This window comes from Hemitrygon akajei, chromosome 14 (genome assembly GCF_048418815.1).
Source record: "Hemitrygon akajei chromosome 14, sHemAka1.3, whole genome shotgun sequence".
Taxonomy (NCBI): domain Eukaryota; kingdom Metazoa; phylum Chordata; class Chondrichthyes; order Myliobatiformes; family Dasyatidae; genus Hemitrygon; species Hemitrygon akajei.
Genome location: NC_133137.1, coordinates 105,520,962 through 105,534,887, shown reverse-complemented (window position 1 = coordinate 105,534,887; position 13,926 = coordinate 105,520,962). Strand labels below are relative to the sequence as shown.

At 44.6% G+C, this 13,926-nt stretch overlaps 1 long non-coding RNA gene across 1 annotated transcript in view; it reads right to left on the bottom strand.

The window, feature by feature from the left end:
- Window positions 1-13,000, bottom strand: part of LOC140738885 (uncharacterized) — a 257,097-nt gene extending 244,097 nt beyond the window's left edge. Inside the window, exon 1 of the long non-coding RNA XR_012101475.1 lies at window positions 12,954-13,000. This is a non-coding gene — a long non-coding RNA (uncharacterized lncRNA). The remainder of the gene's footprint in view (window positions 1-12,953) is intronic.
- Window positions 13,001-13,926: the final 926 nt, after the last annotated feature.

Sequence of the window (13,926 nt, the reverse complement as noted above, 5' to 3'; positions counted from 1 at the left end):
GTACTGGGATATGGCTGTTTAGTACTGGGTTGTGGGTACTGGGATATGGCTGTTTAGTACAGAGTTTGGGTATTGGTTTATGGCTTTTTAGTACTGAGTTTGTTATTGGGATATGGTTATTTAGTACTGGGTTTGGGTACTGGGATATGGCTGTTTAGTACTAGGTTGTGGGTACTGCGATATGGCTGTTTAGTACTGGGTTGTGGGTACTGGGATATGGCTGTTTAGTACTTGGTTGTGGGTACTGCGATATGGTTGTTTAGTACTGGGATATGGATGTTACATACTGGGTTTGGTTACTGGGATATGGCTGTTTCATACTGGGTTTGTGTATTTGGATATGGCTGTTTACTGCTGGGTTTTGGGTACTGGGATATGGCTGTTTACTACTGGGTTTGGGTACCTGGATATGGCTGTTTAGTACTGGGTTGTTACTGTGATATGGCTGTTTCGTACTGGGTTTGGTTATTGGGATATGGCTGTTTAATACTGGGTTTGCGTACTGGGATATGGCTGTTTAGTACTGGGTTTGGGTATTGGGATATGGCTGTTTAGTAGTGGGTTTGGGTATTGGGATATGGCTGTTTAGTACTGGTTTTGGTTACTGGGATATGGCTGTTTAGTACTGGGATATGGCTGTTTAGTACTGGGATATTGCTGTTTAGTACTGGTTTTGGTTACTGCAATATGGCTGTTTAGTACAGGGTTGTGGATACTGCGATACGGCTGTTTAGTACTGGGTTTGGGTATTGGGATATGGCTGTTTAGTACTGGTTTTGGGTACTGCAATATGGCTGTTTAGTACTGGTTTTGGTTACTGGGATATGGCTGTTCAGTACTAGGTTTGGGCACTGGGATTTGGCTGTTTAGAACTGGGTTTGGGTACTGGGATATGGCTGTTTAGTACTTGTTTGGGTATTGGGATATGGCTGTTTAGTACTGGTTTGGGTATTGGGGTATGGCTGTTTAGTACTGGGTTTGGGCACTGGGATATGGCTGTTTTGTACTGGGTTTGGGCACTGGGATTTGGCTGTTTAGTACTGGGTTTGGGTACTGGGATATGGCTGTTTAGTACTGGGTTGTGGATACTGGGATACGGCTGTTTCGTACTGGTTTGGGTATTGGGATATGGCTGTTTAGTACTGATTTTTGTTACTGCAATATGGCTGTTTAGTACTGGATTTGGGTACTGGGATATCGCTGTTTGGTACTGGGTTTGGGAACTGGGATATGGCTGTTTACTACTGGGTTTTGGGTACTGGGATATAGCTGTTTAGTACTGGGTTTGGGTACTGTAATATGGCTGTTTGGTACTGGGTTGTGGATACTGGGATATGGCTGTTCAGGACTGCTTTTGGTTACTGCGATACGGCTGTTTAGCACTGGGTTTGGGTACTGGGATATGGCTGTTTAGTACTGGGCTGTGGGTACTGGGATATGGCTGTTTAGTACTGGGTTGTGGATACTGGGATATGGCTGTTCAGTACAGGTTTTGGTTACTGCAATATGGCTGTTTAGTACTGGGTTTGGGTACTGCGATATGGTTGTTTAGTTACTGAGTTTGGGTACTGCGATATATGTGTTCAGTACCGGCTTTGGGTATTGGGATATGGCTGTTTAGTACTGGGTTTGGGAACTGGGATATGACTGTTTACTACTGGGTTTGGGTACTGGGATATGGCTGTTTGGTACTGGGTTTGGGAACTGGGATATGGCTGTTTACTACTGGGTTTTGGGTACTGGGATAGAGCTGTTTAGTACTGGGTTTGGGTACTGGGATATGGCTGTTCAGGACTGCTTTTGGTTACTGCGATATGGCTGTTTAGCACTGGGTTTTTGTACTGGGATATTGCTGTTTAGTACTGGGCTGTGGGTACTGGGATATGGTTGTTTAGTACTGGGTTTGGTTACTGGGATACGGCTGTTTAGTACTGGGCTGTGGGTACTGGGATACTGCTGTTTAGTACAGGGTTTGGGTGCTGGGATACCGCTGATTAGTACTGGGTTTGGGTACTGGGATACGGCTGTTAGTACTGGGCTGTGGGTACTGGGATACGGCTGTTTAGTACTGGGTTTGGGTACTCGGATACGGCTGTTTAGTACTGGCCTGTAGGTACTGGGATACGGCTGTTTAGTACTGGGTTTGGGTACTGCGATATGGCTGTTTAGAACTGGGTTTGGTTACTGGGATACGGCTGTTTAGTACTGGGATTTGAGTACTGGGATATGGCTGTTTAATACTGGGTTTGGCAAATGGGATATGGCTGTTTAGTACTGGGTTCTGGAACTGGGATATGGCTGTTTAGTACTGTGTTTTGGGTACTGGGATATGACTGTTTAGTACAGAGTTTGGGTACTGGGATATGTCTGTTTAGTACTGGGTTGTTGGTACTGCGATATGGCTGTTTAGTACAGAGTTTGGGTATTGGGTTATGGCTGTTTAGTACTGGCTTTGGGTCTGGGATATCGCTGTTTAGTACTGGGTTGTGGGTACTGCGATATGGCTGTTTAGTACAGAGTTTGGGTATTGGGTTATGGCTGTTTAGTACTGGGTTGTGGGTACTGCGATATGGCTGTTTAGTACTGGGTTGTGGGTACTGGGATATGGCTGTTTAGTACTGGGTTGTGGGCACTGGGATATGGCTGTTTAGTACAGAGTTTGGGTATTGGTTTATGGCTGTTTAGTACTGAGTTTGTTATTGGGATATGGTTATTTAGTACTGGGTTTGGGTACTGGGATATGGCTGTTTAGTACTAGGTTGTGGGTACTGCGATATGGCTGTTTAGTACTGGGTTGTGGGTACTGGGATATGGCTGTTTAGTACTTGGTTGTGGGTACTGCGATATGGTTGTTTAGTACTGGGATATGGATGTTTCATACTGGGTTTGGTTACTGGGATATGGCTGTTTCGTACTGGGTTTGTGTATTTGGATATGGCTGTTTACTGCTGGGTTTTGGGTACTGGGATATGGCTGTTTACTACTGGGTTTGGGTACCTGGATATGGCTGTTTAGTACTGGGTTGTTACTGTGATATGGCTGTTTCGTACTAGGTTTGGTTATTGGGATATGGCTGTTTAATACTGGGTTTGCGTACTGGGATATGGCTGTTTAGTACTGGGTTTGGGTATTGGGATATGGCTGTTTAGTAGTGGGTTTGGGTATTGGGATATGGCTGTTTAGTACTGGTTTTGGTTACTGCAATATGGCTGTTTAGTACTGGGATATGGCTGTTTAGTACTGGTTTTGGGTACTGGGATATGGCTGTTCAGTACTGGTTTGGGCACTGGGATATGGCTGTTTAGTACTGGTTTGGGTATTGTGATATTTCTGTTTAGTACTGGGTTTGGGCACTGGGATTTGGCTGTTTAGTACTGGGTTTGGGTACTGGGATATGGCTGTTTAGTACTGGGTTGTGGATACTGGGATACGGCTGTTTCGTACTGGTTTGGGTATTGGGATATGGCTGTTTAGTACTGATTTTTGTTACTGCAATATGGCTGTTTAGTAGTGGGTTTGGTTACTGGGATATGGCTGTTTAGTACTGGGATATGGCTGTTTAGTACTGGGATATTGCTGTTTAGTACTGGTTTTGGTTACTGCAATATGGCTGTTTAGTACAGGGTTGTGGATACTGCGATACGGCTGTTTAGTACTGGGTTTGGGTATTGGATATGGCTGTTTAGTACTGGTTTGGTTACTGCAATATGGCTGTTTAGTACTGGTTTTGGTTACTGGGATATGGCTGTTCAGTACTAGGTTTGGGCACTGGATTTGCTGTTTAGTACTGGGTTTGGGTACTGGGATATGGCTGTTTAGTACTTGTTTGGGTATTGGGATATGGCTGTTTAGTACTGGTTTGGGTATTGGGGTATGGCTGTTTAGTACTGGGTTTGGGCACTGGGATTTGGCTGTTTAGTACTGGGTTTGGGTACTGGGATATGGCTGTTTAGTACTGGGTTGTGGATACTGGGAATACGGCTGTTTCGTACTGGTTTGGGTATTGGGATATGGCTGTTTAGTACTGATTTTTGTTACTGCAATATGGCTGTTTAGTACTGGATTTGGGTACTGGGATATCGCTGTTTGGTACTGGGTTTGGGAACTGGGATATGGCTGTTTACTACTGGGTTTTGGGTACTGGGATATAGCTGTTTAGTACTGGGTTTGGGTACTGTAATATGGCTGTTTGGTACTGGGTTGTGGATACTGGGGATATGGCTGTTCAGGACTGCTTTTGGTTACTATGATACGGCTGTTAGCACTGGGTTTGGGTACTGGATATGGCTGTTTAGTACTGGCTGTGGGTACTGGGATATGGCTGTTTAGTACTGGGTTTGGTTACTGGTATATGGCTGTTTAGTACTTGGGCTGTGGGGTACTGGGATATGGCTGTTTAGTACTGGTTTGTGTATTGGGATATGGCTGTTTACTGCTGTGTTTTGGGTACTGGGATATGGCTGTTTACTAACTGGTTTGGGTACCTGGATATGGCTGTTTACTACTGGGTTGTGGGTACTGCGATATGGCTGTTTAGTACTGGGTTTGTGTATTGGGATTTCGCTGTTTACTGCTGTGTTTTTGGGTACTGGGATATGGCTGTTTACTACTGGGTTTGGGTACCTGGATATGGCTGTTTACTACTGGGTTGTGGGTACTGCGATATGGCTGTTTACTACTGGGTTTGGGTACCTGGATATGCTGTTTAGTACTGGGTTGTGGGTACTGTGATATGGCTGTTTCGTACTGGGTTTGGTTATTGGGATATGGCTGTTTAATACTGGTTTGCGTACTGGGATATGGCTGTTTAGTACTGGGTTTGGGTATTGGATATGGCTGTTTAGTAGTGGGTTTGGGTATTGGGATATGGCTGTTTAGTACTGGTTTTTGGTTACTGCAATATGGCTGTTTAGTACTGGGATATGGCTGTTTAGTACTGGTTTTGGGTACTGGATATGACTGTTCAGTACTGCGTTTGGGTACTGGGATATGGCTGTTTAGTACTGGGATATTGCTGTTTAGTACTGGTTTTGGTTACTGCAATATGCTGTTTAGTACAGGGTTGTGGATACTGCGATACGGCTGTTTAGTACTGGGTTTGGGTATGGGATATGGCTGTTTAGTACTGGTTTTGGTTACTGCAATATGGGCTGTTTAGTACTGGTTTTGATTACTGGGATATGGCTGTTCAGTACTGGGTTTGGGCACTGGGATTTGGCTGTTTAGTACTGGGTTTGGGTACTGGGATATGGCTGTTTAGTACTGGTTTGGGTATTGGGATATGGCTGTTTAGTACTGGTTTGGTTATGGGATATGGCTGTTAGTACTGGTTTGGGTACTGGGATATGGCTGTTTAGTACTGGTTTGGGTATTGGGATATGGCTGTTTAGTACTGATTTTTGTTACTGCAATATGGCTGTTTAGTACTGGGTTTGGGTACTGGGATATGGCTGTTTAGTACTGGGATATGGCTGTTTAGTACTGGGATATTGCTGTTTAGTACTGGTTTTGGTTACTGCAATATGGCTGTTTAGTACAGAGTTTGGGTATTGGGTTATGGCTGTTTAGTACTGGCTTGGGTCTGGGATATCGCTGTTTAGTACTGGTGTTGTGGGTACTGCGATATGGCTGTTTAGTACAGAGTTGGGTATTGGGTTATGGCTGTTTAGTACTGGGTTGTGGGTACTGCGATATGGCTGTTTAGTAACTGGGTTGTGGGTACTGGGATATGGCTGTTTAGTACTGGGTTGTGGCACTGGGATATGGCTGTTTAGTACAGAGTTTGGGTATTGGTTTATGGCTGTTTAGTACTGAGTTTGTTATTGGGATATGGTTATTTAGTACTGGGTTGGGTACTGGGATATGGCTGTTTAGTACTAGGTTGTGGGTACTGCGATATGGCTGTTTAGTACTGGGTTGTGGGTACTGGGATATGGCTGTTTAGTACTTGGTTGTGGGTACTGCGATATGGTTGTTTAGTACTGGGATATGGATGTTTCATACTGGGTTTTGGTTACTGGGATATGGCTGTTTCGTACTGGGTTTGTGTATTTGGATATGGCTGTTTACTGCTGGGTTTGGGTACTGGGATATGGCTGTTTACTACTGGGTTTGGGTACCTGGATAGGCTGTTTAGTACTGGGTTGTTACTGTGATATGGCTGTTTCGTACTAGGTTTGGTTATTGGATATGGGCTGTTTAATACTGGGTTTGCGTACTGGGATATGGCTGTTTAGTACTGGGTTTGGGTATTGGGATATGGCTGTTTAGTAGTGGGTTTGGGTATTGGGATATGGCTGTTTAGTACTGGTTTGGTTACTGCAATATGGCTGTTTAGTATCGGGATATGGCTGTTTAGTACTGGTTTTGGGTACTGGGATATGGCTGTTCAGTACTGGTTGGGCACTGGGATATGGCTGTTTAGTACTGGTTTGGGTATTGTGATATTCTGTTTAGTACTGGGTTGGGCACTGGGATTTGGCTGTTTAGTACTGGGTTTGGGTACTGGGATATGGCTGTTTAGTACTGGGTTGTGGATACTGGGATACGGCTGTTTCGTACTGGTTTGGGTATTGGGATATGGCTGTTTAGTACTGATTTTTGTTACTGCAATATGGCTGTTTAGTAGTGGGTTTGGTTACTGGGATGGCTGTTTAGTACTGGGATATGGCTGTTTAGTACTGGGATATTGCTGTTTAGTACTGGTTTTGGTTACTGCAATATGGCTGTTTAGTACAGGGTTGTGGATACTGCGATACGGCTGGTTTAGTACTGGGTTTGGGTATTGGGATATGGCTGTTTAGTACTGTTTTGGTTACTGCAATATGGCTGTTTAGTACTGGTTTTGGTTACTGGGATATGGCTGTTCAGTACTAGGTTTTGGGCACTGGGATTTGGCTGTTTAGTACTGGGTTTGGGTACTGGGATATGGCTGTTTAGTACTTGTTGGGTATTGGGATATGGCTGTTTAGTACTGGTTTGGGTATTGGGGTATGGCTGTTTAGTACTGGGTTTGGGGCACTGGGATATGGCTGTTTTGTACTGGGTTTGGCACTGGGATTTGGCTGTTTAGTACTGGGTTTGGGTACTGGGATATGGCTGTTTAGTACTGGTTGTGGATACTGGGATACGGCTGTTTCGTACTGGTTTGGTATTGGGATATGGCTGTTTAGTACTGATTTTTGTTACTGCAATATGGCTGTTTAGTACTGGATTTGGGTACTGGGATATCGCTGTTTGGTACTGGGTTTGGGAACTGGGATATGGCTGTTTACTACTGGGTTTTGGGTACTGGGATATAGCTGTTTAGTACTGGGTTTGGGTACTGTAATATGGCTGTTTGGTACTGGGTTGTGGATACTGGGATATGGCCTGTTCAGGACTGCTTTTGGTTACTATGATACGGCTGTTAGCACTGGGTTTGGGTACTGGGATATGGCTGTTTAGTACTGGGCTGTGGGTACTGGGATATGGCTGTTTAGTACTGGGTTTGGTTACTGGTATATGGCTGTTTAGTACTGGCTGTGGGTACTGGGATATGGCTGTTTAGTACTGGGTTTGTGTATTGGGATATGGCTGATGTTTACTGCTGTGTTTTGGGTACTGGGATATGGCTGTTTACTACTGGGTTTGGGTACCTGGATATGGCTGTTTACTACTGGGTTGTGGGTACTGCGATATGGCTGTTTAGTACTGGGTTTGTGTATTGGGATTTCGCTGTTTACTGCTGTGTTTTGGGTACTGGGATATGGCTGTTTACTACTGGGTTTGGGTACCTGGATATGGCTGTTTACTACTGGGTTGTGGGTACTGCGATATGGCTGTTTAGTACTGGGTTTGTGTATTGGGATATGGCTGTTTACTGCTGGGTTTTGGGTACTGGGATATGGCTGTTTACTACTGGGTTTGGGTACCTGGATATGGCTGTTTAGTACTGGGTTGTGGGTACTGTGATATGGCTGTTTCGTACTGGGTTTGGTTATTGGGATATGGCTGTTTAATACTGGGTTTGCGTACTGGGATATGGCTGTTTAGTACTGGGTTTGGGTATTGGGATATGGCTGTTTAGTAGTGGGTTTTGGGTATTGGGATATGGCTGTTTAGTACTGGTTTTGGTTACTGCAATATGGCTGTTTAGTACTGGGATATGGCTGTTTAGTACTGGTTTTGGGTACTGGGATATGACTGTTCAGTACTGCGTTTGGGTACTGGGATATGGCTGTTTAGTACTGGGATATTGCTGTTTAGTACTGGTTTTGGTTACTGCAATATGGCTGTTTAGTACAGGGTTGTGGATACTGCGATACGGCTGTTTAGTACTGGGTTTGGGTATGGGATATGGCTGTTTAGTACTGGTTTTGGTTACTGCAATATGGCTGTTTAGTACTGGTTTTGATTACTGGGATATGGCTGTTCAGTACTGGGTTTGGGCACTGGGATTTGGCTGTTTAGTACTGGGTTTGGGTACTGGGATATGGCTGTTTAGTACTGGTTTGGGTATTGGGATATGGCTGTTTAGTACTGGTTTGGTTATTGGGATATGGCTGTTTAGTACTGGGTTTGGGTACTGGGATATGGCTGTTTAGTACTGGTTTGGGTATTGGGATATGGCTGTTTAGTACTGATTTTTGTTACTGCAATATGGCTGTTTAGTACTGGGTTTGGGTACTGGGATATGGCTGTTTAGTACTGGGATATGGCTGTTTAGTACTGGGATATTGCTGTTTAGTACTGGTTTTGGTTACTGCAATATGGCTGTTTAGTACAGGGTTGTGGATACTGCGATACGGCTGTTTAGTACTGGGTTTGGGTACTGAGATATGGCTGTTTAGTACTGGTTTTGGTTACTGCAATATGGCTGTTTAGTACTGTGATATGGCTGTTTAGTACTGGCTGATGTAGTGAATTTGTCCGATTTATTCTCACACAGGATTGCTGACTTTACATGAATGACTGACCTGCGCTGTGAGAGATGGGATAGGTTGCTGATGAATGCAATAAGCCACCCTTGTTACTATTCACTGGTATTGTAATTCATCCTGTGCTTTTAACCAAAGTGGTAGGATCTCAGGTTTGCAAACTAGGTGGGCGATCATAGTTCATCTGATGGAGTCAGCAGTTCAGGCAATATGAATGGAAGTCATTTAAGAGATGACGTTTTGCACAAAGACCTTTCACTTGGGCTAAAACATCGACTGTTTATTCAATTCCACTGATGCTGCCTGACCTGCTGAGTTCCTCCAGCATTTTGTGTGCGTTACTCTGGATTTCCAGCATCTGCTGAATCTTTTGTGTTTATCATCTAGTAGACAGCAAGCATCAAGGTGAATTTGAGCCTGGGTGATGTCTTATCTGTAAAGACAGCCATTCCAAATAAATATAAGAGAGATGTCATTCCTTATCCAGCTGCTCTCCCACCCACCCCATTACAGCAGAATTACAATGATGAGGGTACAGAGAGGGTAAAGGCAAGCAGGCCTACAATCAGAGTTCATGGGTTAAGGGTGAAAGGTAAAAAGTTTAAGGAGAGCATGAGGGGAAACTTCTTCACTCAGAGTGTCATTAGGGTGTGGAATGATCTGCCAGTACAAGTGATGCATACAAGCTTGATTTCAACGTATTAGAGAAGTTTGGGTAGGTACATGGACAGTGGGGTATGGGGGGTTAGTGCTTTGGCCCTGGTACAGGTCAATGGGAATAGGCATTTTAAGTGGTTTAGCTTGGACTGGATGGGCCAAAGGGCCTGTTTCTGTCCTGTGTTTTTCTGTGTCTCTAGGACTCTATAAGAGAATTTTCTTCCAAGCAAACCAGTGCCACTGAGAAGAACGCTCTTTTGTGCTTATTTATTTGTTGTACCTGAATGTGTTTCCTTGAGATACGCTTTTATCTCTGTGGTTTTTTATAAATCTTTTCCTCTGACCAGGAGAGGGTGAGCAAGGGATAGAAGTCTTGTTGGAGCAAACAAGAAGTTGGAATTCAAACACAATGTCTCGTCAAATGGAGCTGAGACATAAGGGTCGTTGCTTGAGTGCCGATGATACACCAGCAGGCTGTGCATGAGCCAGAGCGAGGTGCCTGGGCCTGTGGGTGGTAATGGGGAAGACACAATAAACACAAGAGATCCTGCAGATGCTGGAAATCCAGAGCAACACACACACGCACGTAGACACACACACAGAAACACTCTCTCACACACATGCACAGAAACACTCTCTCTGTCACACACACACAAAGCTGGAGGCTGTGGAATGAATTAATAGTTGACATTTTGGGCTAAGACCCTTCATCAGGACGGGAACAGATAGCGGGGGGGGGGGGGGGTGGGGGAGAATCAGAACAATAAGGTGGAGGTGGGTTGGGGGGGGGTGTCGGAAGACAAGCTATAAGGTGATAGGTGAAGCCAGGGATGTGGGAGACGGGATGAAGAAGCTGAGAGGTGTTAAGTGGAAAAGGCACAGGAAAGTGGATCACGGCAGGTCGGGAAATAGGAGAGGGCACCAGCAGAAGGTGACGGGCAGGTAGGAGAAGAGGCAAGATGCCAGAGTGGGGAAATGAAGAGGGAAGGGGAAAAGTTACTGGAAGTTGAAGAAATCCATGTTCATGCCATCAGGTTGAAGGCTACTTTAATGGAATACGAGATCAACACCAGAAATTCTGCAGATGCAGGAAATCCAGAGCAACACACACAAAATGCTAAAGGGACTCATCTGTTGAAATTAAACTGTCGCCGTTACTGGCCGAGACCCCCTTCCTGTCCTGAAGAAGGGGCTCGGCGGGAAACGATCTCCATGGGTGCTGCCTCCTGACCTGCTGAGGCCCTCCAGCATTTTGTGAGTGTTGCTTCGGAATATGAGGCGCGCTGCTCCGACATGAGGGTGGCCTCGTCATAGCAAAGGAGGCCATTGACCGCCATGTTGGAATGGGTACAGGATTTGAAATGGTTCCCGCCAGCACTGTGTGAGGGTAAAGAGGTTGTGCCTTTTCCATGAGCGCTCCCGGACAGCTGCTCACCCCGATGGCCGACGAGCAACTGAAGCAAACCGAACCGGCGCCCTGAGTAGTGGGCCAGCGTTCGGCGTCCTTCAGTAAACGCGCGGCACCTCGACGGCGCCTGACCTTGGGGAGACGGTTCGGAAAGCGCAGTCTGTTGCGAAAGGTGTGCTGGCAAACAAAAAACCTACAGGGCACTCTGCTCAAAAACCGACGCATTTGGCAGGGAAATACACACACCATCCGGCGCAGCGGGCGGCGGGGGAAACATGGTGACGAGATCGCTCGCCGAATGTTCTTGAATGAGGAGGAGGAGGAGGAGGAGGAGGTTGTGTTTAAATATCATGGTGCAACCCCAGTTAGGGCAGGTCAGACTGAGAGGCCCACTTCTTCCTTCAGAAACAGCTTGCCCACAGGCTGAATAAACGCCATCCACGTCCCTGCCAGAGAGTGCTCCCAGGCTAATGATTCTAGACACCCCAGCGGGTTGGATCTCAATAAAGCCGGGTTCTGCTGGAGGAGAGAAGGGAGGAGGGAGGGAGGGAAGGGAGGTGTTTCCAGCCTTGCTCTCTGTAATTTCCTTCGAGGCAACCGCTCTCTGGAGGTTTTCTCACTAAGTGGAAGCTTTCTCTAAACGCAGTCGTGATTCCTCGTTTATAAGGAACCAGATCACCCATTAACAAGCTTTCAAATAAAGAAAAACAAGTTATCAGTTGATAGATTTGCCATAACGCGAGCAAGTTAAGTTTACGGAAAAATAGGGTACTTGGATAAATTCGGTCATTTTGATACACTGATCTGGCAGTCCTTGCTTTGAACATGTACAAAACATCAATATATCTCAGTATCGCATATTTCAACAAAGTTAAGTATTCCTCATCAAAATACCCTTTAAATGAAAAGCATCTCACTTTCTGCTGACAAATAATGTAATGGCGTTTATATATTTGGCTGTGATTAGATAGAGTATAAATAAAGCATTTGCTCATTGTTTCTAGGCCATGCATTTTGTTTTATTTTCCATTTCTTAAATATTGGAAATAGTGTCCTAAATTGACACTATAGTGCCCTACACAAACTGACCTGTGAATAAAAATGATTTTAAAAAGGTAGACATTTGAGTGTACAGTGACGGCCTCAAGACGAGGGTCTGAATGTAAGGTGAATGTTTAAGCAATGGGACTTCGTTAATGCCACAATTTCCTCCCACCCTATTTCTCCCATTGTGAAATTAATCAAAATGCGTTTGATGCTGATCAGTATAATCATGCTGTTGCTGTTAGGTGAGACTGTATGTGACAGGTGAGATGAGTTGCATTTTATTGCTTCCTTGCGTACATCCCGTCTAGTTATGAGTGTACAGCAATTTTGGAAATAAACCCCTCAAACCACCATCGTACCCCTCCAACCAACAACAACAAACACACACACACACACACACACACACACACACACCACACACACACACACACACACACACACACACACACACACACACACACACACACACACACACACACACACACACACACACACACATCCGTTCTGCCACCTAAACAAGACAGATGCGAGCTCCCTAAATTACCAGGTGTTGGAATGGATTTCGTGGATTTTTAAGCATGCAAACAATAAGGCAGGGATGGAAAATTTCTTAGCCGTAATATTAATAAGCCTGTTCTTTTTCTTTTCATTCCACATATCTGTAAAGAAAAACCTTGCTTATTATGAAGTAGGGAAATTTGCCAACGTAAATTCTTCGTACATACAAATATTTTAGAAACGGTGCTCAGACTTGAGACCAAAATCCAGCTGTTTGCTGAAATATAAAACGGTATCCCAACACATTTTAAAGCGACAGAATCATTTTCTTTAAAAACAACTTGCAAATCGGACATAGTATTTTTATATTAAAATGTTGATTAATCCTTCCCCCCCCCCCTAAAATAAAACAGTAAAGCACCCACCTCTCGTCCCCTTCCACTTACTGCTGTGCCTCTGCTTCAGGACCTACTGCAACATCCACTCTAACAGAAACTCTCAGATCTCTAGGCTGGAAATTGACCTGCATTGACGTCATTGCGTCATTAGGTTTCCCCTAGAAACGCGCGGGGTTTATAAATAGCAACACATTAATCAGTTCAAAGCAAAGGAGACTATTGTGTCGCTGCTTTCTCCAGCTATTGGGGTTTTTTTTTTATGGTTACAGGCTGCAGAGATGAACAAGTACTTTAGCCGCCAAGGACAACTGGGCTGGCTATTTATAGAAATTATTATAGGGCAAATATTTTACTAACATGTAACTCTTTTCAGCAACGTGTATGCTTATGTTAGAGGAAAGGATTTATTATTTTTCTATAGGTTGTTCAAGTGTCCCACAATAAAAGATAGGAACAGCGCCACTGGGTTAAAATAGCAACTGCTTAATGTTCGCTGTCAAGGAGGTTCTGCAGTGTGTAGTAAAGGGGAGAGAGATGGAGGAGGTGGGAGGAGGGAAATAAAGAGAGCTTGAGAGATAATACAGAGGACAAGAGGGATATTGGAAGATGGAGAATTATATTGTAATACAGGCAAGAAGACATTGATTCTGAGAAGCAATATATAGAATAAGGAGTCTGATATCAAGATATGAAGAACTTAGCTATACAAACACGGAAGGGACAAGAGAAAAGAGAGATTTATATGCACAAATGGGCAGCCAACTTATGGATATGGTGAGAGAGAGGAGAAGGGCGTAATATAAAGGGGGCATTACAGATATGCCTGGTGTGAAACGTAAACAGATAGAAACTGCATGAGATGGAGCTGCAGAGCAAGAGGGCACAATGCACTAATGAGGTGCTGTACACCATGATACAGAGGGTACCTGCTGGATCAAATCTGAAAACGTATTCAACATGGAGAGCTGTAATGGCTTGCAGTGGGCAGTGAAAAGGGCAA